General features: G+C 35.6%; 1 long non-coding RNA gene across 2 annotated transcripts in view; it reads left to right on the forward strand.

Moving 5' to 3' along the window:
• Positions 1–13,260, forward strand: part of LOC144300479 (uncharacterized) — an 80,006-nt gene extending 66,746 nt beyond the window's left edge. For both annotated transcript variants that reach the window (XR_013367154.1, XR_013367153.1), the window contains 2 exons: positions 2,094–2,193; positions 11,484–13,260. This is a non-coding gene — a long non-coding RNA (uncharacterized LOC144300479). The remainder of the gene's footprint in view (positions 1–2,093; positions 2,194–11,483) is intronic.
• The last annotated feature ends 12,380 nt before the right edge of the window (positions 13,261–25,640 follow it).

Raw genomic sequence — 25,640 nt, forward strand, 5'->3', positions numbered from 1 at the left:
TAGCTGGTCTCTGGTAGTGATTGACATGATTAATCAGCACTTTTAATCGCTTTAACATCTCCACTTCAGATGGAGATCAGCATTCTATCATCAATAAAATGTATACCAGCACATTTCAATTGGATCAAATTGAACCAGTTATGGTACTAAGCAGAATTTAAATAACCCTATGGAGGCTCAGTAAATCTGTATTGGATTCTGCCCAACATGAATAGACAATGATTTTTTAAAATTGAAGTATAATTGACACACAATGTTACATTACATTAGTTTCAGGTGTACAATATAGTGATTCAATAAGTGTATTCTACACTCACCATAAATATAGCTGCCATCTATTATCATACAATGCTATTAAAATACCATTGACTATATTCTCTATGCTTTACCTTTTACCCTGAGACTTCTTCATTTCATAACTAGAAGCCTGTACCTTCCACTCTCCTTTGTCCCTTTTTGCCAACCCCCTGAACCCTCTCCCAATAACAACCACCCATTTGTTTTCTATATTTATGAGTCTGTGTCTGCTGTTTGTTTATTCATTTGTTTTGTTCCACATATAAGTGAAATCATATCGCATTTGTTTTTCATTTATTTCATTTAGCATAATACCTTCTAGGTCTACCCATGTTGCTGCAAATGGCAAGATCTCATTCTTTAATAGGGCTGAGTAATATTCCACCATATATACACCCCATCTTCTTATCCATTCATCTATTGATGGACACTTGGATTTCTTCTATACTTTGGCTATTATAAGTAATGCTGCAATAAACCTAGGAGTGGATATATCAAATTAGTATTTATATTTTCTTTAGGTAAATACCTAGTAGTGGAACTACTAGTTGTTCATAAGGTATTTCCATTTTTAGCTTTTTTTTTAAATAACATCCATTCTGTTTTTTACAATGGCCACACCAATTTACAATTCCCATCAATAGGAATACACAATGATTTTGACTTTCTTCCATAAATGAAGTTAAAAAAGAAACTTAGATAAATCAGTCACAGAATACTAATCCTTCCTAGCTTATTGGAAATATGAAGTGTTACACTATTAGGCATGGCTGATGCTGTTGGAAGAAGCATTTTTTTCAGTCCTTCGTAGTCTACAATTAACTTCTGAGATTCAACTTTTCTTACAAGCCATACTGGATTAGTAAATAGGATATTTTGTGGGTGTTATTATACTTGTATCTAACATCCTTAACCAAATCAGGAATTTATTAATGACCCCCAGGTATGCTCTATTGTTTTCTGTTAATCACTTGAGTGGGTTAGGTCTTTCTAAGAATTTCCATTTAGCATAACAATTAAAATAGTATATAGAGTAGATTTTTATATCCCTTCCTCCAATTGTTTGAGAAAGGGAAGAGCTTCCCATCCCTCCCATTCAAGATGTCACATACATTCCAATAATACATTCTGGTAGAGTTGGTACACAACCTTGAGTAACCTTTGTTCATAAATTTCTACTTCAAGTTGTATTTTCAATTTTATGTCATTGACAATTTATCACAATCTTGAAACTTAATTATGTTGCCTTTTTGCTTTTTATTAGCAGGTTTAGGTATGATAGCAAACTATGAGCCACCGTAGAACAATTCCAATAAAATTTCTTCATCGCACTCATGATATTTCACACACAACAAGGCAAAAGGTCTTGGATTCCCTGCTATCAATGGCGCCACCCTTTCCATCCTGGGACCAATTTGATATATTTTCTTTAACCCACATTGTTTTAGTCAGTGTTGTTTATGAGGATCCTTATTTTTTTCTATCACGAGATTTTTAAAAAATTTACTATGGCTAAGATAAATTGAACAAATCATTTTGTAACTTTTGGAGTTGTGGTACAGATGAGCCAGATAATCTCTCCAGCAATCTATTAAAATTAAAATTTTAGTAGTTATTCCATCTCCCTCTTCTTTTTTCATGATTTTTTTAACCAATTATACCAACCTGTTTAATTGTCCTGAGTGTTTTTAAAATCCTTTTAACCCTAATAATCCTTTTCCCTTGAATTTTTTTTTATTTTATTCATTTTATTTTATTCACTCAAATTTATTTTTATTTTATTCAGAGAGAGAGAGAGAGAGAGAGAGAGAGGCGCAGAGACACAGGAGGAGGGAGAAGCAGGCTCCATGCAGGAAGCCCAACGTGGGACTCTATCCCAGGTCTCCAAGATCACAGGTGGCACTAAACCGCTGCACCACTGGGGCTGCCCTTCCCCTGAATATTTCTAATACACTTCCCATCACTTAACCTTTTAGGAGTTGAGCCAGTAGTGCTGTGACAGCTTTTCTCATATGCCTTTATTTCCCAACAGGAGGGTCACACAAGCATCCCAAACATTCGAGCACCATTTATCACATAAAAATTGTTTCTTGAGTGAAAAGCCATTTTAAAATTGGAGCATATTTTGTCCTTATGTAATCAATCTGAAGGTGTTTGCACTTTTAACATTTCAGCACCCTCAGGATTGTTCAGTTTAGTATAAATGCAGAGTTGGACTATTCCTCCTCTCACATAACCCTGCCTTCCACTGGCTCAACAGATTAGGATATCCACATTTCTGCAGAAAGTAGACTGAACTCTTTGAATACTCCACATTTGGGGCATCTCTTGATCCCCACTTTCCCCCTTACCTCATCCAAAGCCTGGATAATCTTTTTAGTGATTATCAGTTAGACTGGGTAACCTTCTGATCAAAAGAAGTATTTGTACTACTCCCTGATTTCATCATGTCTCTTCCTGTTACAGACAGAATCAATGGTGATAACTTGGCAGACCAGAAGCCTTGTGTTTTTTCTTAGTTACTCTCATTTTTGCCAAAGCAGCTAACAGCAGCCAAGGCACAGAATTCTTGACTGACTTCCCTCCTGTCTGAATTTCTTTTTTCATCCGCTTAGGTATTTGCTTCAGCTCCAGATCTGCCCACTGCCAAGTTGATATGTTTATCCTGCTGTCAATGGTCACAATACCACTGAATTGAAGGCTAGCCTGGGGGAGGTAGCCTGGCATCAAAGGTCCTTCACATCCCATTTCCTCATCTTTCTTTCTTACAAACTAAGTCTTTTTTTTTTTAATTTATTTTTTATTGGTGTTCAATTTACTAACATACAGAATAACCCCCAGTGCCCGTCACCCATTCACTCCCACCCCCCGCCCTTCTCCCCTTCCACCACCCCTAGTTCGTTTCCCAGAGTTAGCAGTCTTTACGTTCTGTCTCCCTTTCTGATATTTCCCACACATTTCTTCTCCCTTCCCTATATTCCCTTTCACTATTATTAAGTCTTATCCATCATTTAATTGTAGAGGCAAGGGCCACAGCAAGCATCCTGTTTGGAGCACTAATGGCAGCAAATTACACAAGATCAGATAACTGAAAGAACTCATGAAACCACAGCATATACTGTTGGGGGAGGTATTCAGAAAGACACTGCTGCCAGTTGACTTATAAGGTGCACCTTGGCAATCAGAGACTCCTCACAACCTTCCCTACCCATGGAATGTGGTTTCTGCTTACCTTACCCACTCCCAGATGTTGCCCCAAAGACATAAAAGCTTTGAGATGGTGATGTGGTGCTGAGATCATCTGGACAGTATATAGTCCAGTGTGTTGAACCCAGTTGAGGATCCTATATAAACTTTTAAGAAGTGGAAAGGTGCAAAGATCTATTTACCTTGCTGCTGCCCAAGACATGCACTGATTATGAATTCTCTTTGCTCACTAAACATACCACCTACCAACCTGGAATGGCCTACCTCTTTCTTCAGTTGCTCCCTGCCCTCCAAGTATGAGGGACCAGTTTTCTATTTCACCCGGGAAACTCCTGAGGAGGTGATGAACCAACATACACTCACATAAAGCTTTAATAAACGTAAAAGGATAAAAGTATAGACAACTATAAGAGACAAGGATATTTCTAGGCACAATTTCTCAGATGCAGGATGTGCTTCATCTTTGGATCAAGCATCAAGAAAAGTGTGGGAAGTCATGACTCAGCAGAGCCAAAATATAAGTTCACTGGATGGCTCTTTTATATTCCTTTGGTAAGGGAGCTAAAGTAGACTGGTTTTAAACTGGTAAAATAGATATAAACCATTAATTTATATATTTTCAATAAAAGAAAGCAGACATTCTGGTACAGAGTACCTCTAGGTAGGTTTTAGACTTCAAAAACACATTATAAGTTACTAGCTAGTATATTTACTCCCTACTTTGGCCCAATATCAGTGTCATGCTGAACCTGGACATATGAATAGAGATACTGCAAACTAGCTTTTAACCTTTTCAACAATTTTCAAAAGTTATGTGTCAAGAGGTTTCTATTGTAAATATATTTTAAAAATGGAAAAGCATAAACATTTAGGATTTTAAATAATGTAATGTTTACAAATCCTTATTAAATTGCTATTATACACAGCAGGCATACCTCTTAAAAATATACACGTATAGCCTATTGGTTGTTTTAAATAGTCTATTTAAAAGAAAAGAAAGATGGATGGAAATAGGAACACTAGGCACATTACAACTACAAGTAGTCTATTATTACCACCAACACAGGGATATTAGGATCTTTACTCAGGATAAAGATATTTACTACAGTTAATAAAATGGAAAGTTTAGCAGACCACTATATCAACTATAAACTTTGGTTTACCTCTTCAGCTCCTGAAGACTTCCTATATTCCTTGGCTCATGATTCTCTCTCCATCTTCCAAGCTAGCAATCTGGTATCTCTCTGACCCTTCTTCCTCTCTCTAACTACTAAAAAAAAGAAGTTAAGAAAAGTTATCTGCTCTTAAAATCTCTTATCATTAGATTGGATCTACCTGGATAATCCAGGATGTTCTTTCCATCACAAAATCTTTAACCTTGATCACATCTGGAAAGTTCTTTTTCCATGTAAGGTAATACATTCACAGGGTCTAAGGATTAGGATGTGAGCATCTTTGGGGTCATTATTTTGCCCACTATAGCTTCCAAGTTCAAGTTGTTGGCTAAAACAATTTCCTTCTGACTGCATAGCTAAAGATCCTGATTTTTTCTGGTTATTGGCTAAAAGCAGTCCTCAGGTCCTGGAATCCATCTGCTGTTTCTTGCCATATGGGCTTCGCTAACATAAGTGCTGATTTAATCATACCTGTAGGTAGGATATTGGCTCCAGTCTGTTGTGATATAGTCATATAACATAACTTAATCAAGTAAGAGCTAGGTCACTATCTTTGCCGTATCCTATTGGTTAGAAGTAAATCATGGGAGCTGCTCAGTCAACGGAAGTGGGTTACACAAATGTGTGAACATCAGAAAGAGGAAAATCTTTGGACCTCACCTTAGGGACTGTCTCCTGACTAATAATTGCACTTCTTAGTATACTCTGAGGAAATCTCACAGGAGACACATACTCAATATTTATGAAATATTAATTGCAATATTATTTGCAAAAGTGAAAAACTTAAAATAACCCAAGTGTTCATTAGTAAAAGAATGGAACAATACATTGTGGTATATCCAAATAGTGAAATACTGAACTAATTAAAATAAATGAAATAGAGCCTCATGTATCAACATACTCAAATACCAAAAATGTCTTTTTTAACTCAACAAAATGTAATTTATACATCATATTGTGCCATTTACTTAAACCTAAAAACAAGAAAAAGGATATAATGTAATATTTTAATTAATACAAATCTGTGTTTAAAATTTCTAGAAAGCAAGGGCACCTGGGTGGCTCAGTTGGTTAAGCATCCAACTCTTGGTTTTAGCTCAGGTCATGATCTTAGGGTTGTGGGATTGAGCCCACTGAGAGGTTATAGTTTTACTTTGAACTATTGCAGTTAAGACAAAGTAGGAATTAATGGAATATTTTAGTGCGATGTTAGTAAAATTAGTATATCTGACATACAGGTGAAATGCATTCTTGACAAAAACCACTGAAACAAATTTAAGGCAAGATATAAAGATATACTTTGTAGCCACTAGAGGGCATAAAGCATCTGCCACATTTTTCTTTAAGCCTAGACTTGAACTGTGAAGTAGTTATATTTTGTCTAAAAAGTAAGAAAATGGAGCCTCATTTATATTTAAATCACTATCACTGAACTACAAATATTAACCTAATTTAAAATGAGTGTGTTCATTTAAAAGTAATTTTTAGCCAATTTTCAATATTTAGGAATTTATTCCCCAAGACCGGATTTTCAAATATAGCAGTTCATTTGATTCTGAATCAATAAGCATATATAAGTAAAACTAGATTTTATTTTTTTAAAGGTAGGAATCATACTTTATTTATCTTTGAATCCTAATACATTTACCAGTGGTCAGATGTATGTTTTTTCATTATGAAATTCAAAGATTTGTATTTAAAAAACATTGGGTACTTTACAAAGGCATATAATGCAGTTCCAGAAATGTAAGCTTGATAGACATATCAAGGTAATAATATCAGTCAAATCATATTCTCTAGGAATTCAGGGCCAGGTGACAGCCTTGTGGTATATCAGATGTAAAGCCCATCTGCCTAAAACTATTATCTCCATCTGCCTGTTGGTTGTTGAGAAATTCTCTTAGGATCTTGTGTGATTAAATCTCAAGTCTATTTCTGCAAGCATTGGGTACTTGGCCCTCATAGTCTTTCTTCCCCAAGCCCTAGGGATTCATCTTTTTTTTTTTTTTTTCACAGACTGTTGCCTACTCCATTTCTTGCAAATGTTACCTACCACAGAGTCGATGCCAGTTTTTGACCTATGTTTCCCCAAAACCATTTTTTTTTTCTCTTTAAAGGTTTGCATTTAATCTCAGAGAACCCTACTGGATTGACTTTTCTGCTTTAGACATTGACAAACACAGACTGGATCCATTGCTGGGTCTGATTGATTTCATGCCTCACAGATTATAAATACAGAGTCACAATGATTATTTCTTCCTTCTTTTTATCAGGTCAAAGAGTTATGAAAACCTATAAATATTTCTTTGAAAATTATTCACATTCATTCCTTCTCCTCTGTTTATACCACTACCTCTCGAGTTAATATCTCATGGCCTTGCACCTGAATTACTGCAAGAGTTTCTTAATTGGCATCTCTTACTGTTTCCATTTTGAATGTCCTATAAAGACACTAGAGCAATCTTGTTTGAATAATGATTTCATTATGGTTCTCCAAAGCCAATATACGTCTCGTCATTTTTTACTACCAAGTCAACTATCTGACATGTAAACGCTCTCAGAATATGATCCCATCCATCATATCAGAACTTATTTCCCTTCACCCCCCACATGGATCCTTATCTAATAAGTCAAGTCTTTTTGTCACAAGAAAAAAAATGACTTTCATAACACAGCAATGTTAGACTTTTCAATTTTTTATATTTTAACCTATATATATATATAAACATTTAGCTTCTCTAGAGCAAGCTCCTTCTTATTAGGTTTGTATTTTCAATGTTCTCTATGAAGCCAGCCCCTAGAAGAAGCACAATAATTACTGGCCGAATGTATGAATTTATAAAATGGCATCCAGGTTATATCCTTCCTTTTTTTTCATTGTTTCATCATATTTAGATAACATATATAAGTTAGACAGAAGTCACAGATTTAAATTCTTGATCTTCCATCTAATAGCTTTGGAATATTGAGAGAATCTTCAATCTCTTCTGAAATTGAGAAAGAAGTTAGTATTTTCAATCCCAAAGATAATATAGACAGTACAGAGAATTTGGGGAGAAAAGTAAGAAAAATTTTATCCCTTAATCTGTATTTTTTATTCCTATTGCTGGTATAAAGAATTAGCATAAACTTAGTGTCTTAAAACAACACAAATTTATCATCTTTTGGTCCTAAGAGTCATAGTCTGAAATGGATCTCATTGAACTAAAATCAGAGTGTTAGCAGGACCATATTACTTTCTTGAAGCTCTAAGGGAGAATGACTTCGGGTTTTTTGTTTTCTTGTTTGTTGCCTTTTCTTGCTTAAAAAGACTGCATTTCTTGGATAGTTACCCCTTTTTCATCTTCAAAGCCAACAGTGGTCAGCTGAATCTTTTTCTCATTGCATCACTCGGACATTGACTTTTCTGCTTCCTTCTTCAGCATTTAAAGTTCTGTTGAATTACATTATTGGACTATTATAGACAATCCAGAACAATCTCTTAAATTTTGCTGACTAGAAACCTTATTATATCTGACACTTTAATCTCCCCCCTTGCTACTTAACTATTCACAGGTTCTGAGGATTAGGATATGCACATCTTTTGGGTGAGAGCATTGTTCTGCTGATCACAGCCTACCCTCTGGCCCTAACTCACATTCAAAATATATTAATTCCATTTTAACATCCTTCAAAGTCTGGATCAATTACAGCATCAACTCTAAGTTCAATATGTTATCTAAATATCATCAGTTTAAAAGCCTCAGATGTCATTATCTAAATCAGGTATGGCTGAGGCTCTGGATATAATTCATCCATAGTCATAATTCATTATTAACCAGTGAAACTCAAAAAAATGTTATTCACATAAAAAATAAAATGGTGGGCAGGTATGAGATAGTATTTTATAGACATTCCATTTAAGAAAGGGGAGACAATTTTTTTTAAACATGTCATCGGTCCCAGTTTGATATCAATTTCTATGACATCTGAGAGAGCTCCATTCAGCTTCAAGTCTTAGAAATAATCCTCTGTGCTTTTTGATTCCACTTTCTGGGCCCTGATTCTACTCTAGGAGTAAGTCCTTTCTCATTCTCCAAAGACAGAACATGTTTTCAGTTAATTCATTTTATCAGCCTGTTGATAATGTCCCTGTTAGACCAACCTGACAGTGTTTTCTGCTCATATTACATTATTAAGAACTTAGTGGATCTCCATTGTATGTTATGAGAATTTTTTCCATACAAGAGAATTCTCCAAGTTTCACTTGGATAATCACATTCCTGGCTTCTGCTGATAGGGCCAAGAGACCCAGGAACCACATGCTTAATCTCTTCAAAGAGCCTTCTATGTGACTGAATACTCTGACCTTTTTATCCTTCTGAGCCACTAGACATTTTCCAGCCACACCCTTGGCTTTCTCTTAAGAGCATGCTTTCCTGACAGCAAATCTCTTGATTTTTGCTTTTGAAATCTAGATAGACAAGGATTTCCAAAATCATCAAGTCCTATTTAATTTTTGCTCATCAGTTAACAGTTTACTTACTTCTTTCTTCTTGATTTTACTATAAGCAGCAAGAAGAAACCAGGCCGCATTGTTCACACTTAGCTTGAAAATCTCAATAAAGTATCCAAGTTCATCATTTGCAAGCTCTGCTTTCCACATAACTAAAGGAGACAACTCAGCTAAGCTTTCTGCCACTATATAGCAAGGATTTCCTTTTCTTTAGTTTCCAATAATGAGTTTCTCTTTTCCACCTTAGCCATTATTAGCAGCTCCTTTAATTCTCATATTTCTACAAATATTTTGTTTATGATGACTTAGGTATTCTCTAAGACAGCATGTTTTCTTTACCATGCCCCTTGCTTCATCCTAAGTCCTCACTAGGAGAGTTGTTAACATTCTCATTTTCACTAACAGTCTGTTCAAGGCAAGGTAGGCTTTTTCTTATCTTTTTGTAAGATTTTATTTATTTATTCATGAGAGACATAGAGAGAGAGGCAGAGACATAGGCAGAGAGAAGCAGGCTCCCAGGAGGGAGCCCAATGCGGGACTGATCCCTGACCCTGGGATCTCGCTCTGAATCACCCAGGAATCCCAAGGTAGGCTTTTTCGTTCATATTCCTCAAAATTCCTCTAGCCTCCACCTATTACCCAATCCCCGAGTCTTTTCCATATTTTGAGGCATTTGTCACAGCAGCACTCAACTACCAGTTATCAAAATCAGTATCAATCAAGATTAAACCAGAGAAGTGGAATCAGCAAGAGATATATATTGAAAGATTTATTGCAAAGAACTGACTTATATGATTGTGGGAGCTGGCGAGGTAAGTCTAAAATACATAAGGAATATTTCAGGAAGGGCAGGCAGGAATTCTATAGGGCTGAAAACGCTGTCCATAGATGGAATTTCCTTTTCATCATGGAAGCTTGAGATTTACTTTTAAGGCTTCTCAACAGACTGAATCAAGCCCTCCCAGAATATCTAGGATAATCTCTCTTACTTAAAGTCAACTGATTATGGATTTTAATAACATCCACAAAATGCCTTCACAGCCACACCTAAGTCTATGTTTGATTAAATAATTTGGGTCTACAGCCTAGACAAATCAAACATATCACAAGACTATCATATACTGTTACTCTAACATAATTATTGTAATTTTGTGTTTTTCCTTTGTCTTTATAAATGTGCTACTATAGCTAACCATATTCATAATGTACACCACTTTAATACCTACTTGTTTTGTGTAACATGCCACCATAGACTTTTTTTACTGAATATTTTTTAATTAAAATAGTCAATGATTCCATAACATTCAGTCCAGTTCTTATATCATAATTAACAATTTCCTTCCAATTTTTTACCATTGAAAATTGTACCATAATTAATAATTGCATGCCAATGTTTTTCTATATTTTTATTTTTAAAGGCATATACCCCCCAAATGATCAGAAGTTCAAAGAATATGAATACAAGAATATGTAGCTTTGTGGGGTACATATGATGTTTGTTGCACCTTATATGACTCTGCCACTGTATTGTGAAAGCCATAGTCAATATGCAAACAAAACTCTATACTCCAATAAAACTTTATTTAAAAAATTAATAGCCAGATTTGACTCATGGACTATAGTTTGCCATCCTCTGTTCTGGATTATTGATTAGTCATTTGGTCAAAGGATCATTAATATAACTTGAAACTATTTGAAATTTGACTACTTTCCATCACATTTCATCCTTTGCACCTTTTAAAAAATTTTATTGTTGCTGATATAAAGACCTTATCCCTGTAACTACTATATCTCAAAGTGTTCTAATATTAAAAAGCAGATAGAAAACAATGCAGATCATCATGTTCATTGTGTTTCCACCAATATTTTATATATTGATATTTTCTGGTCTCCTAATTCTGCTCCATTTTAAGACCCAATAATCCTAAGGATAAGATTATAAGAATCATATGTGAAATAAAGAGAGATCTGGAACATCCTTTTTGTCTTCTCATGTTCTTTTTTTCCTACCTGAAGCATATGCTCTTTGGCTCATAATAATAGATGAGGTTTCCAGGTGAGATGAGATGAGATTTCCTTTACTCAGGAAACATTTAAGTTACAAAACATCTCCATTTTATACTCCAGAGAGTTGTATAAGTTATATGACATTTTCCAGGGAACTATGCTTTCATAAATCCATAGACTTCAGGTTTATTTACCATCAGTAATTTTTAGCCAAGAACATTCTGTTAAGATCATTTAATAAATAACTCTTTCTATTTAAGAAATTTCATATTTGTTGTTGTTTGTTTGTTTGTTTTACCTAGAGGTCCAGCTGAAAAGGAGACTGGGCCAAGTCATCTTCCTCTTCCCTGCTCCCCTACCACCACCCCAGGCGCATCCTTTTGGAAAAGGGAGCAAATGGATCACAGCCCAGCTGCCTTAACTTCTTTCTCACTCACAATACACTGGAAAATGAAGAAGGTTATGTTTTATTCCTATTGTATGTGCTTAGATAAGTTTTCTCAAAAACTTGTAAAAATGGTAAAAATATATAAATGCTATGGAAAATACGTTTCTCTGAAAAGTAAGATGTTGTCATTTGTTACAGAATATTGTAACACATCTGGTAATGGGTCAAAAGGACAAATATAGGTTACTGGGAATAGGATCAATCAAGATAAGGGAGAAATTAAAGGCATTGTACTTTGGCTCTCTTTAATTAAAGGACTCCTTATACAACCATATAGGCAAAAGAACACTGTTGTGGAACAATAATCATCTATATGTTTTTCCCCTTCCCACTAGTTTCTGATTTCCTTAATCGCTCATTCACCATTTTATACCTAGAGCTGATAACACTGTCGATAATCAGTAAATATTTCGAATGAGTGAATGAATGAATGAATCTTCCAAACCCATATATTTCTCCATTTTATCAATGTATTTCACTCTGTGAATATCATTACAAACTTTATGGTTTCTGCATCATTATCACTACTGTATATCAGAACATTCATAACTTGTAGTATGCGAAGGAATATTTGTCTTATAAATATGCCCAGTTTAGAAAACACATACTCTAAAGTCTAAAAAATATTAATTATCTTAAGTAGACATTTCTGAAAACATGACAAAAGAACATAATGTTCTCCAAATGTGCTTAATATTTATTTGTAATAGAAGTACAGACATAAGCTTACTGCTGAGTCTACTTTAAAATATTTGAAAATTCTGAGTAAGCCCATACAGAATATTGATTTTCCCAGAACCATTCCTCAGTTAATGATATTTACACTTGGAATAATATCTTTCTTCATAGGCTTAATCAGTAAAGAAACAAGTAAGTAGGCAGATGGTAACACTACAGCAATGAATTCCTACAGCAATGAATTCCTCTTTGTTCAACATCTCTAATGCTTTTTTGCCATTTGGAAAATAAATCTTAAATTATTTCATAGTATAACTATTTCTTTAAACTTAACAAACAACTCAGAGGTGTGACATGAAATATTATTTACTAACTAAGAGATTGGAAACTGTCAAACTGAAGGGAGACAGGAGATTGATAACATGCTTATGAGACTCCAGTCACTGGGAGTTTTGGTGACAATCTGCTGTCCAAGAGAGTCAGCTAGTGGTTTTTATTTGTCCTATTAATATTATAATGTCATGGCCGATATTACAAGTAAGGAATTATAGGGGTGCTTGGTTGGCTCAGTCAGTGGAACAGGTGACTCTTGATCTTGGGGTTATAAATTCAAACACCATGTTGGGTATAGAGATTACTTAAAAATAAAAAAAAAATCTAAAAGAAAACAAAAACACAAAAACAAGTAAGGGATTCTAGAAGAGTTCATACCTAATATCAAGAATGAACATATGTAACCCATCTGGATGACTGGTGCCAATTTCAACCCCAAATATCTACTTTTTCTCTCAGTAGACTGAGAACAAAACTATACCAGAAGAAAATGATGCATTAAAATTACTGTGCAATAATTATCTCATAGCATATTAAATTTTCCTATCTACTTCCATAAAATAATCCATTATAAGAATCTGTAGCCTTTTTCTACTTTACTATGTTCCCATTCACATGATGCTTCGCTTATAAATATATTAGAAAACTATTTAAATCTCCATTTTGTCCTTGATTTAAGGCGTAAGAAACTTAAGATTTTGCTATCTGATAGTCCATATAAAGGGGATGAATGTGTGAACCACCATGTTTTAAAAGCTTCCTGTGTTACATTAAAATTCCTCAGATTTTTTTCCTCCATTCTTTCCATTCCATTTCTTGCTTTGCACACTTTGCAAACATATCAATGAAGCAGAATAGAGAGTTCAGAAATAGTCACACCTATAGATATCCAAGCTTTTCTACATGGTCTTTTCAATAAATTTTTCTGGGACAATTACATATCTATATCAAAAAATAAAAAAATCAACTTTGATCCATGTCTTAAACCATATAGAAACATTAGTTCAAAACATGCCAGTGATTTAAGTATAAAGGCCTAAAAATGTAAAGATTCTTCAAAATGCAAAAATAAAAAATAACCCAAAACTTTTTAATGTACAAATATTTTTTAAGTTTTTATTTAAATTCCAGTTAGTTAACATATAGTGTAGTATTAGTTTCAGGAGCAGAATTCAGTGATTTCATCATTTACTTATAACACCCAGTGCTCATCACAAGTGCCCTCCTTAATACCCATCATCTATTTAATCCACTACTCTCCCACACATACACAGTAGCCCTCTGATAACTATCAGTTTGTTTTCTATAATTAAGAGCCTTGTCTTAAAAAAAAAAAAGGATTTTATTTATTTATTCGTAAGAGACACAGAGAAAGGGGCAGAGGCATAGAGGGAGAAGCAGACTTCCTACAGGGAGCCTGATACAGGACTCTGAGATCATGACCAAAAGCAGATGCTCAACCACTGAGCCACCCAGGTGCCCCAAGAGTCTTTTCTTGATTTGTCTTTCTCTCTATATATTTTTCCCTTTGCTTGTCTGTTTTGTTTCTTAAATTTATCTTACATATGAGTAAAACCATATAGTATTTGTCTTTCTCTGATTGACTATTTTGCTTAGCATAATACACTCTAGCTCCATCCATGTCATCAAAAATGACAAGTTTTCACTATTATGGCTGAGTAATATTTTATACACATACACACACACACATACATACACATACATACCCCACATCTTCTTTATCCATTCATCCATCTATGGAAATTTGGGATCTTTCCATAATTTGGCTACTGTTGATGATGCCACTCTATACATCAGAGTGCATGTGTCTCTTCGAATTAGATTTTTGTATCCTTTGGGTAAATATCTAGTAGTGCAATTGCTGGGTCATAGAGTAATTCAAATTTTAATTTTTTTAGGGATCTCCATACTGTTTTCCAGAGTGCCTCATCAGTTTGCATTCCCACCAACAGTGTAAGAAGGTTTCCTTTTCTCTGCATCCTCACCAATGTGTTTCCTGTATTTTTATTTTAGCCATTCATTGATATCTCTTTCTGTTTCATTATTGGTGTGTAGAAATGCAATAGATTTCTCTATGTTGATGTTGTATTCTTCAATTTTACTGAATTTGTCTATCAGTTCTAGCAACTTTTTGGTGTAGTCTTTTGGGTCTTCTATGTAGGGTATCATGTATTCTGCAAATAGTTAAAGTTTGACTTCCTTCTTGCTGATTTGGATGCCTTTTATTTCTTTTTGTTTTCTGACTGCTGTGGCTAGACTTCTAATCCTATGTTAAACAACAATGGTGAGAGTGGCCATCCCTGTCTTGTTCCTGACCATAGAAGGAAAGCTCTCAGGTTTTCCCCATTGAGGATGTTATTACCTGTGGGTCTTTTGTATATGGCCTTTCTGATGGTGAGGTATGTTCCCTCTAACTCTGCTTTGTTGAGGGTTTTAATCAGGAATGGATGCTGGGGCACCTGCGTGCCTCAGAGCTTGAGCATCTATCTGCCTTTGGCTCAGGTCATGATCCCAGGGTCCTGGGATCAAGTCCTGCATCAGACTCCCCGTAGGGAGTCTGCTTCTCCCTCTGCCTATGTCTCTGCCTCTCTCTGTGTGTTTCTCATGAATAAATAAATAAAATCTTTAAAAAAAGAGTGGATGCTGTACCTTATCAAATGCTTTTTCTTCATCTATTCAGAAGATTATATAGGTCTTATCTTTCTTTTATTAATGTGGTGTATCACATTGATTGATTTGTGAGTATTGAACCTCCTTTGCAGCCCAGGAATAATTCCTGCTTGATCATGGTAAATGATTCTTTTAATTTATTGTTGGATTTGATTTACCAGTATTTTGTTGAGAATTTCTGCATTCATGTTCATCAGGGATATTGACTTGTAATTAGCTTTTTTAGTGGGGTCTTTGGTTTTTAAATAAAGGTAATGCTAGCCTTGTAGAATGTATTTGGAAGTTTCCTTTCCATTTCTTTTTTTTGGGGGGGGACAGTTTGAAAAGAATAAGTTAACTCATTACATATTTCTGTACTGTTGAGGCTTTATGACCTTCCATGTGATCTATTCTAGAGTGTCCCATATGCACTTGAAAAGAATGTATACTCTGCTGCTTTAGGATGAACTATTTTGAATATATCTGTTATGTCCATCTGATCCACTATGCCATTTGAAGCTGCCGTTTTCTTGCAGATTTTCTGCTTAGATGATCTGTCCATTGGCATAAGTGAGGTATTAAAGCTCTTTACTATTATTGTATTCTTATCAATACATTCGTGTTTGTTATTATTTTATATATTTTTATGCTCCCAAGTTGGGGCATAAGTATTTACAACTGTTAGATCCTCTTGTTGGATAGACTTCTTTATTATGATATAATGCCTTCATTTCTCATTACAGTCTTTGGTTTAAAATCTAGTTTTTCTGATGTATAGGTCTTATTTTTTATCCATTCTGGCACCCTATGTCTTTTGATCGGGGTATTTAGTCAATTTACATTCAGAGTTTTTGGAGAGATTCCTTTCTAGTCTTTGTTGCTTTTGGTCTTTCCCACTCGAAGAGTCCACTTTATTATTTCTTGCAAGGCTGGTTTAGTGGTTATAAACTCCTTTAGTTTTTGTTTATCTGGGAAACTCTTTATCTTTCTTTCTATTCTGAACGACAGCCTTGCTGAATAAACTATTCTTGGCTGCATATTTTTCACATTCAGCATGCTGAGTATATCATGCCACTCTCTTCTGGCCTGCCAAATTTCTGTGGAGAGATCTGCTGCTAATCTTATTTGTCTTCTCTTCTAAGTGACGTATTTTATCTTGCTGCTTTTAGGATTTTTTATTTATCTCCCTATTTTGCAAATTAACTACAGTATGTCTTGGTGTTGGCCTGCTTTTGTTGATTTTAATGGGAGTCCTCTGTGCTTCCTGGATTTGGATGTCTGTTTCCTTCCCCAGATTAGGTAAGTATTCAGCTATAATTTCCTCAAATAAACCTTCTATCCCCCTTTCCCTCAATTCCTTTTGGGACTCCTATGATACAGATGTTATTGTGCTATATGGAGTCACTGCATTCCCTAAGTTTACATTCGTGATATAGTATTTTTCTTTCCTTCTCCTTTGCACTTCATTATATTCCATAATTTTATGTCTTATATCACTTATTCATTCCTCTGCTGCTTCTATCCCTGTGGTCATTACATTTAGTCAGTTTTGAATCTTGGTTATTGCATTTTTCATTTCAGCCTAATATTTAGGTCTTTAATCTCTGTATTAAGGGACTCCCTGGTGTCTTCTATGCTTTTCTCAAGCCTAGTGCTTAAGAGATTGTTGCTTTAAATTCTGTATCAGGCATATTACTTATATCTGTTTTGATTAGATTCCTGGCTAAGACTTTTTCTTGTTTTTTCTTTTGGGATGCAGTCCTCCACATTGGCATTTTGTCTAGGCCTCTTTCTTTGTGCATTGGAAAAGCTTGTTAAGTTTCCTGCTCCTGAGGGTAATGGTTTTATAAAGAAGAGGTAATACGCTCCCTAGGGCCTAGTGCTTCAGAAAATGTCTCTGATGTGTGCTGTGTGCACTCTGCTGCTGTGTTTTGGCACCTATTTCCTTCAGTCAGTCCTCTGCAGAGTTTCTCTTTGTGGCAGTGGGGAGTGTTTGGACATTGGCCAGAGTGTGGTGAGTTTTAACTAGGTGTGATTTGGTCTGCTTGTTAAAAGAGACCTGATGCTATTTCCACTAGAGCTGAGGCTTTGGAGAATTCTATGATCAGCAGATGTGGTGCATGCAGAGGGTTTGTTTTGGTCTTCTAAGGGAGGAGCCTGTTCTGGTTGTCAGGCCCACTTGCCCGAGAAAAGCAGAGTGCAGTGGGGCAGGGCTTGGTATGTGTGGTTTAGATTGCCAGTTGGCACTGTGCTGCTTACTGAACTTAGAGTATACTGAGGTCAGGGGAAATAGAAATGGCACCAGCCTCTGCCCTGGGCCCCGGAGAGAGGAGTTTGTACTTGCTGCTGCCTGGGATCCCCTCCCAGAGAAGTGAACAATCTTCCTCACGTGTCCCAGGTGCCCTCAGATTCCTGCCTTTACATGTCTGTGTCTGGGATGTCTGCCACTTGGTACTGTGGTGCACCCATATTCTATCCTAGGTAGGCCAGCTGAGTTTGAAAACTCCAAACTTTAGGGATTTGGTGTGGTATGGACCTGTGCTACTCCTCTGGGAGGAAGTCTCACTGCTTTGGGATTGATGCAGGTTTGTTTCAGAAGGGCAGTCACACCAAAGTGCAGGTGTGTGAAATTTGGAGTAAAGTTTAGCAAAGAGCTGATGTCCACGTATGCCACCTTTGGCACCTATGCTGAGGAACAGGGGAGTATTATGGTCCCCACTAGCTCTTTTGTTCCCAGAGAGTCAATGCCACCCACCTCTCCCAGATACCCTGCAAGAAAGAGGAACCATCTCTTCCAGTGTTTCCCAAGGGATCCTCAGGCTGCATCGTCTGCCTCCAGGCTATCTGACTCCTTCTCCAAAGGAGCACTGCAATGTCATCAGGGCTCCACCCCAGCCACACCATGGACCTCTAAAACTCAAGTGCTTGAGCCCCACTGGTTGTAAAAACTCAGGAGAATCAGCCCCTCTTGTTTTCCCAGTCAGTGATTTTGGGGAAGTGTTTTCCTTGTGCAATCCCCTGTGTGCGCCTCTCTTATTCTCTCCCTCTCCACCCTCTCCCCATGACCAAGTCTCTCTCTCCTCCACAACACCCAAGACCCATTTCTTCCCCAACCCACATCTCTGCATCTCCTATCTTCCACAATGTGGCCTCTCCTCTCCCTTTAGTTGTGTGTTTTTTGTTTCTGTCAGCTCTCAAATCCATTTCTTTGGTATTCAGAATGATTTGATCTTTATCTAGCTGTGTTCAAGAGATGAGGCAAGCCTACGTTCTCCTACTATTCGGCTGTCTTAGCTCCTCCTAAACATACAAATTACTTTAACAGAGTCTTCATCAAAGTATATCAAAGCACGGAAAAATTAAAAAGATGCTCAGCAGTATTAGTTGAGCAAAGGAAAAGATGTCAACATCATTAGTCATTATATAAAACAAAAATCAAACCCTCAGTGTGATACCTCACATTATCACCCATATTTAAAACAGGTTTTCTTAATCTAGGTACCACTGACATTTTGGTCAGGATAAGTCTTTGTTGTTGGAGGCTGTGTTTTGCATTGTAGGGTTCAGCAGGAGCCTTGGCCTCCAGATACCAGTAGCACACTCCCCCTCCAACACTCTCCAGGCACGGACAAATGTTCCCTGGAGACAAAATCACCCCAGGTGAGAACCACATACCTATACTACTTCCATTATATTCTCACTGTTATTAGTCTTGCCTCACTTTCCCCTGTTCCACAAAAGTACCCAAATTATCCTCTAAAAACCAATCTGATTACATCAATTTGTCCCTTTAAAGACTTCTGGTACTTAACTGCCTTTTAGGCAAAGTCCTATATTTTTTGCCTGTTTGTTTGCTTGTTTACTGATATATTTTCTTCACCTTCTTTCTCCATGACCTTTCATATATAGACTGTGCTTCCTGCTGAATATGTGCATCCTTTTGTGCTTTTGCAGTTCAGAGCATTTGGGTATAGTGCTTCTTCCCCATGGAATACTGTCTTGTCATTATATTCACTCTCATTAGGCAGAAATCTCTATCTGAAATTTTGCATTACCGAGAGTATCTTTTTTTCTGTGAAAACCTTACTCCTTACTGCAAAGCAGTGTTACATTCAGGTTCTCAAAGTGTAACTAACAGAATACAGGTGGGGAAAAAAGAAAGCTTTACTTGTTACCATGATGGTCTATCTAAAAGTAGAGGTGTATGTGCTCTCTGGCAATAAGCAGAGGTTTATGTGTTACCTCTACATAAGGGGGTGCTAAGATTAGTTAATTGTTCTCAGTATTCACAAAAAGATGTCCTTAGAGAATTAGCAAGTCCAGGAAAAATACATTGGGTGGTCTTGGACTTTTCAAAAACACTACAATTTAGGCCTTAGGGTTGCAGTTCTTTGTTACATAGTTATAGAAATTTGTTAAATCTTTTAATTATTAGTTTCATATGATGGGTTTCCATAGCACATATCTTTAATACTATATTTTTCCCATACATTCTTGTCTTCCCAATTCAGTTATGAATTCCTAAAAAGCAAAGCCAGTGTCCAATTTATTTGTTTTGTCCTTAGCATGGCACTATGTATGGCTGTATTGTGCATACTGCTCAAAGACATTCAAGCAAGATGATCATTGGTGGCTGAAACCCAATGTGTGTGCCCTACTGAAGAGCTACAACCACTAGAGGAGAAGGAGGCCTTCTCTGAACTGTAAGAAAGCACTAATAGGCTAGTCATGACGCTGCTCTAATGCCTAGTGTAGCTCATAATAGTTTCTCAATTAAGGCTTGTTTAAATTCAGATTCCTCTATCAGATGATTCAGGGCTATATTAGCAGCCATTAGCAGAACATCATGCCTTAAAGTAGCAGGTAGAAAAGTTAATGCAGATATAAGGATGAGGATTAATGTGTAAAGTCAGGCAAGGAGAGAATGGTTCAGAAAAGAAACTGGATGAAAAGTCAGGAAACATTACAGAGGTACTAATGTACAGAGAGGTGACATTGATGATGGTAATAATAGTCCAAATTAATTTTTTCTCTGTTGAATTTTCACCTTTTAAAATGAAGAGAAACAAACACACCTGACCACAAAGGCTTAATACAAAGTACTTTATAATTACTTTCATAAGAACAAAGTGGCATTGATTAATGAAAAGCAATGTGCAAAAAGAAATTTAAAAAACACTTTTTAGTTTAGTTTTGCAGGAGATGAATAATATTCATATCAAGTAGATGTGAAGAACTTCACTTAATTCTAACCTTTAAAAAGGAAATAATAAAGGTTTGGACCAAATGTATGTTTTGGCAAAGTTCAAATTTTAGTGAAATCCGATAATGGCCAAGTATTTTATGCATTTGCAAAGTCAATTGGCTAAGAGTCAAAACAAATTTTCACTTGGAAATTGCAAAGTCTTTATAGCAAGGCTACCTCTTACCAAACATCATTTAATTCATTGAACATAGGCTTCATAAACATGAAAAGTCTAATATTTTGACAAACTCTAGGAACAGTGAGGAAATACTGTGTCATCCAAATCCTAGAAAAGATTGTTCTTGATTTTACCTTTTTAAAAAACAATTTATATAGGGTTTTCTAAAGAATTATTGTTGCATAGAGATTGTCAGATTATAATCTATGAATCCTAGATTATATTCCAGGTAGGGTAAATTTGGGGTAGACACAAGTACATATTATTTTCAAGTTTGATATTAAGAATAGCCACCAGGTACCTTGTTTTGTGTATCAGAGAGGATCCTACCAAGAAATAAATGTTGCCCAGACATTTGAGGAAATGTTTTTAAAAGTGACTGTTTGAAAAAGCATGTGTAGGTTTTAGGGAAAACACAAGGAATGGTTTGTATCCATCAGCAGCTATTTTAATACATTATCTCAGATTTTTGTGAATCTTAAATATATGGAAACTTCAGCAATTAGGTACATGTATGGCTTGCTTCTGAGAGTCTATCACTGATGGTCTCAGGGACAGGAGAAATCACCTTACATGTAGAGTCTCTCTGCCAACCTAAAAAATATTATATTCCTTCCACTTAACAAAGAAAAATGATGCAAGGTGTCTCTCACAGAACTACTTAAATTTAATTCAAGGTTGATGTCTAATACATGGTGAGTCCTGCTAATATCATTGAACAGCTTTTCCCTAAGACTACTTTCTAGTTGGCTATGAGATTTTATAACTCTGAAGAGATATATTCTACATTGTTGATGATACCAGCACCAGTATGTACTGACAGCCTCACCATGTTGACTTTTATTTCCAAATGGTTCTATCCCAAAACTTTTTAGTTTCTTCTATAAAGACAAACATTAGATACTATACTACTTATTACAACAGTCATACATTAAGTATGTACTTTAAATAGTTTTTGTAGGCCATAAATTAAAACAAGATGCTCAAAGTTTGAATAAAGTTGTACATGTATGGTACCATATGGTAAAATGCACTCAGGATGGATTTATCAAAGTTGGACCACATGTTCTGCCTTATAGAGTAAGGACCAGTCTCTCCCATAAAGCTAGAGTATAGAAATTCTAAAAGGACACTGTCATTGGCATCACTTGGTGTTATAATGCATTTACCTTTACTTAAAATGGTCTTTAACTTGTCATATTATCATGCAGTCTCTTGAAGCAACTCTGTAGTAAATCCCAGCATTGCTGATTCAGAAGTATTCAACAATGGGATAATGAAAAATACCAATTTTTATTTACAAGACTTAGTCATAATAAATTTCTTAAGGGAGATCAAAGTTAATGATTTTACCAATAACAACATGTGTTTATTCACTTATTTGTGTAATTCCTTGAGTATAATTCAGATCCCAGCTTTCAAGCACCCACTTACAGAGGCAGCCCTGGTGGCTCAGTGGTTTAGCACCACCTTCGGCCCAGGGCGTGATCCTGGAGACCCGGGATCGAGTCCCATGTTGGGCTCCCTGCGTGGAGCCTGCTTTTCCCTCTGCCTTGTGTCTCTGCCTCTTTCTCTCTCTCTCATGAATAAATAAATAAAATCATTTAAAAAAGGCCCACTTACATAAAATTTCATGTAATATTTAAAGACTAAGTCCAATTATGTCTTTCCTTAAGTGAAGTAGTGGATTGAAATGCAATGTCATTAAATATCTCTTTCTTCACTGATCATATTCCGCCAAATACCTTTAGATACACCAATTTGAAGATTGCCATGAATATAAAAATAGCATTTAGATAAATTATTCTGGAGATATATATATATATATATATTTGTTGTTTTCATTTATTTCATCTTATACTGAGAATTCCCTGTATTATTTGCTATCAATTTGCTATAGGGCTCTGTTCACTCAGAGGGAATGATTTACTTTCTCATGCAGCCCTATATTTGATAGAAAACAGGCTTCTATAAATATAAAATAACTATAAAGAAGAGGGCTATGATTTCAGATAAACAGACTGTCTTCTCTGTCTTTCATTGCTTGCATAAAAAAGATTAGAACTTGAGCAGCCCAGTATCTCTCTACTCTTGCTGACAGACCAACAAGCAGTTGTATTTCGAAGTCTTAATTAAGCTCCTGAATTCTCCCAGTCAGCTGACTCACAAAAAATATAGAATTATGAGCAATAACAAGAGTCCAGTATCATTTTGAAAAGTTAATGGATTAAGAAACTTTTAATGAGGTTAAAAGTTTGACCTTTCTTAGGTCGTTTGACATTTCTTAGACTGTCTGGGGTTTGTCATTATTATCTGGTAAATGAATAATGCTTCTTTGCAAATCAGTACATAAAGTCTTCAACCTACATCAGTGCTAATGATCATGAGAAACATTATGAAACTGTTCCTTTACAGAGTGACCATTAAAAAAAAGTGGAGAACATGAGATGCCTCCATTCTAAAAGTATATTTAACAAACTTAAAAAATATAAAAACATTAAGTAACAACAACAAAATAATTCTATATGAAGATGTGGCTTTCTAGATTGATATTAGGTTAAGCTCTCTGCTATTGTCACAGTATTTACAGGAAATATATTATTTTCATGAGTACTCTAAGAATGCATTTATATAGGAAGTCAACTCCTTTGTTCAGTCTTTACTTTGATCTCCTCCAGCATTATGATTTAATGAAATTTTTAATGAGGGAGCAGGAGATGTTCTGTACACCAAAACAAGTTATCTGATTTAACAAAACAGTACTTTTTAATATTATATTTTGATTTTTATAATTTCATTTCTTAAACTCTTCAAAAATAACATTTTACTTACAAATAATTCTTCTAAATCAACATGGAAGACTTTATACAGTTTTTTCATTTTGACAGCCAGGATTGTTGAAAAGGCAGATGTACAGTACCATTTTTATCATGGCCAATAATTTAAATTCGACTTTAGAAAAAGGCAAAGAATTGCTAGCAAGAAAACTTGGCCTGGCATTCCAGGCACGTCTGCAGAATGCTGATTCCATCTATTAAAGGTACTGAAAAATGGACTCTTTAGAAGGAAAGAAAGAAAATGAACAAACACATCCAACAGAGCCCACCTTAGGCTGGGGATATGACAAGAGGTAGGTTTTGTCATATGGAATTTGAAACCCAGTTAACATGTCAATACTGTCGGATTTGGATGTCAGGAACTCAGGAGATTATTCTCAATTTAGGTATGCAGATTTGCCAACCATTTGACTAAAGATAGTAATTAAAACTATGAGAGTATATTAGTTCGCTATGGGAGAATGGAATGAGATGAAAAGAGAACCTAAGAAAAAAACAGGGTAATTTGAAAAATAACCTTGTCAATACAGACTAAGAGTTAATAAACATTCATACATAGGGCAGCCCTGGTGGCTCAGCGGTTTAGCGCCAACTTCAGCCCAGGGAGTGATCCTGGAGACCCTGAATCGAGTACCACGTCGGGCTCCCTACATGGAACCTGCTTCTCCCTCTGTCTGTGTCTCTGCCTTTCTCCCTCTCTCTGTGTCTCTCATGAATAAATAAATAAAAATCTTTAAAAAAACATGTTTTTTTTAGTGTTTTACTAACACAGACAATTATCATAATAGTAAATGAAAAATAGGCTATGAAATCACTCACTGAATTTTAGCCCAATTAGTTAAAATACACACAAAAGAGACTTTTAAAAAAACATTCCCAATGCTTCTCTCTCAGAAAAAGATAGTTACTTTCTAATCAATATCAAATTTTCTACAAAAATCCCTATTTTTATTTTGAAAAACAAAAGTTCAATATTTTTATAGGACACTGCAGTGTCTCTCTTTTTTGTAGTGTTTATTTTGTATTAATTTGTAATGGACTCTCCTGGTCTACATAAATTTGGATATATACCATAAGCTATCTGACCATAATACCCCATTTACATGAATATGGACGTCAGAGTGTAGATGGTCATGTAATTAAATTAGAACAGTCATCCTCAGAAATTTTATTGGAATAATTCAGAAATGGCATTCTATTTAATTTGGGATCATTACTCCAAAGGTGATGTAAGTCTGGAGCTAATGATCAGTTTTACTCGAAAATGAAGCCAACATAAAAGAATGCAGAGTTTAGAGCTGGAGAAAAAGATCTGTTGTTTCAAGCCCTGAATCCTGCCATGCTGAAATGAGTCAACCTTACCTGTTTCTGTTATGTGAGGTAACAACTGAGGGATAGAGTTGTAAGGTAGTTTGATTTTCTAACATTCACAAATGAAAATCAAATGATAATACACCACAATAATCATAACAAAGGTCAAACACTGATGAATCTACCCTAGAGAACCTCTCCCCCCAAGTCTGATCCAATGACCTTAAAAGAAAGACCTGATGTAGAGTAGAAGGCATTGGAGGAGCACAAGAGCAGAAATGAAATCCAGGAAGGAAGTTGGATTCAACACTTGTTGAGATGATGATACCCGATACCCACATTGTCACAAATATTCTCCATCCACACCACACTTGACCTCAAACTCAAAACAAGAGACTGGAGAGGACACCCAGTGAAGTCACATCATTATATGAAAGGAATAACTAGTGATGCATCCATTTGCTCTCTCCAAGGATTATTCTAATTAATAATTAGAGCGAAAGATTAAACAAGGTTAGATGATGAACAGTTCTCATTATTTCTCTGTTTCCTTTTTGTGTAGTAGCCTATTTAGGAAATTTTTTTGTTTTCAATTAGTAGGCTAATACTCATTTTGGTTAATCCTAATTTGTACTGAAAATAGCAGTGATTTTTCACAAGTAATTTCTGCCTGATTTCTAGAGACAACTCAGAGAATACATGGCAATAGCATTTCTAAAAAAAAGAAAAAAGAAAAAAGAAAAAGAAAAAGGAAAAATA

This window comes from Canis aureus, chromosome 28, assembly GCF_053574225.1.
Source record: "Canis aureus isolate CA01 chromosome 28, VMU_Caureus_v.1.0, whole genome shotgun sequence".
Taxonomy (NCBI): domain Eukaryota; kingdom Metazoa; phylum Chordata; class Mammalia; order Carnivora; family Canidae; genus Canis; species Canis aureus.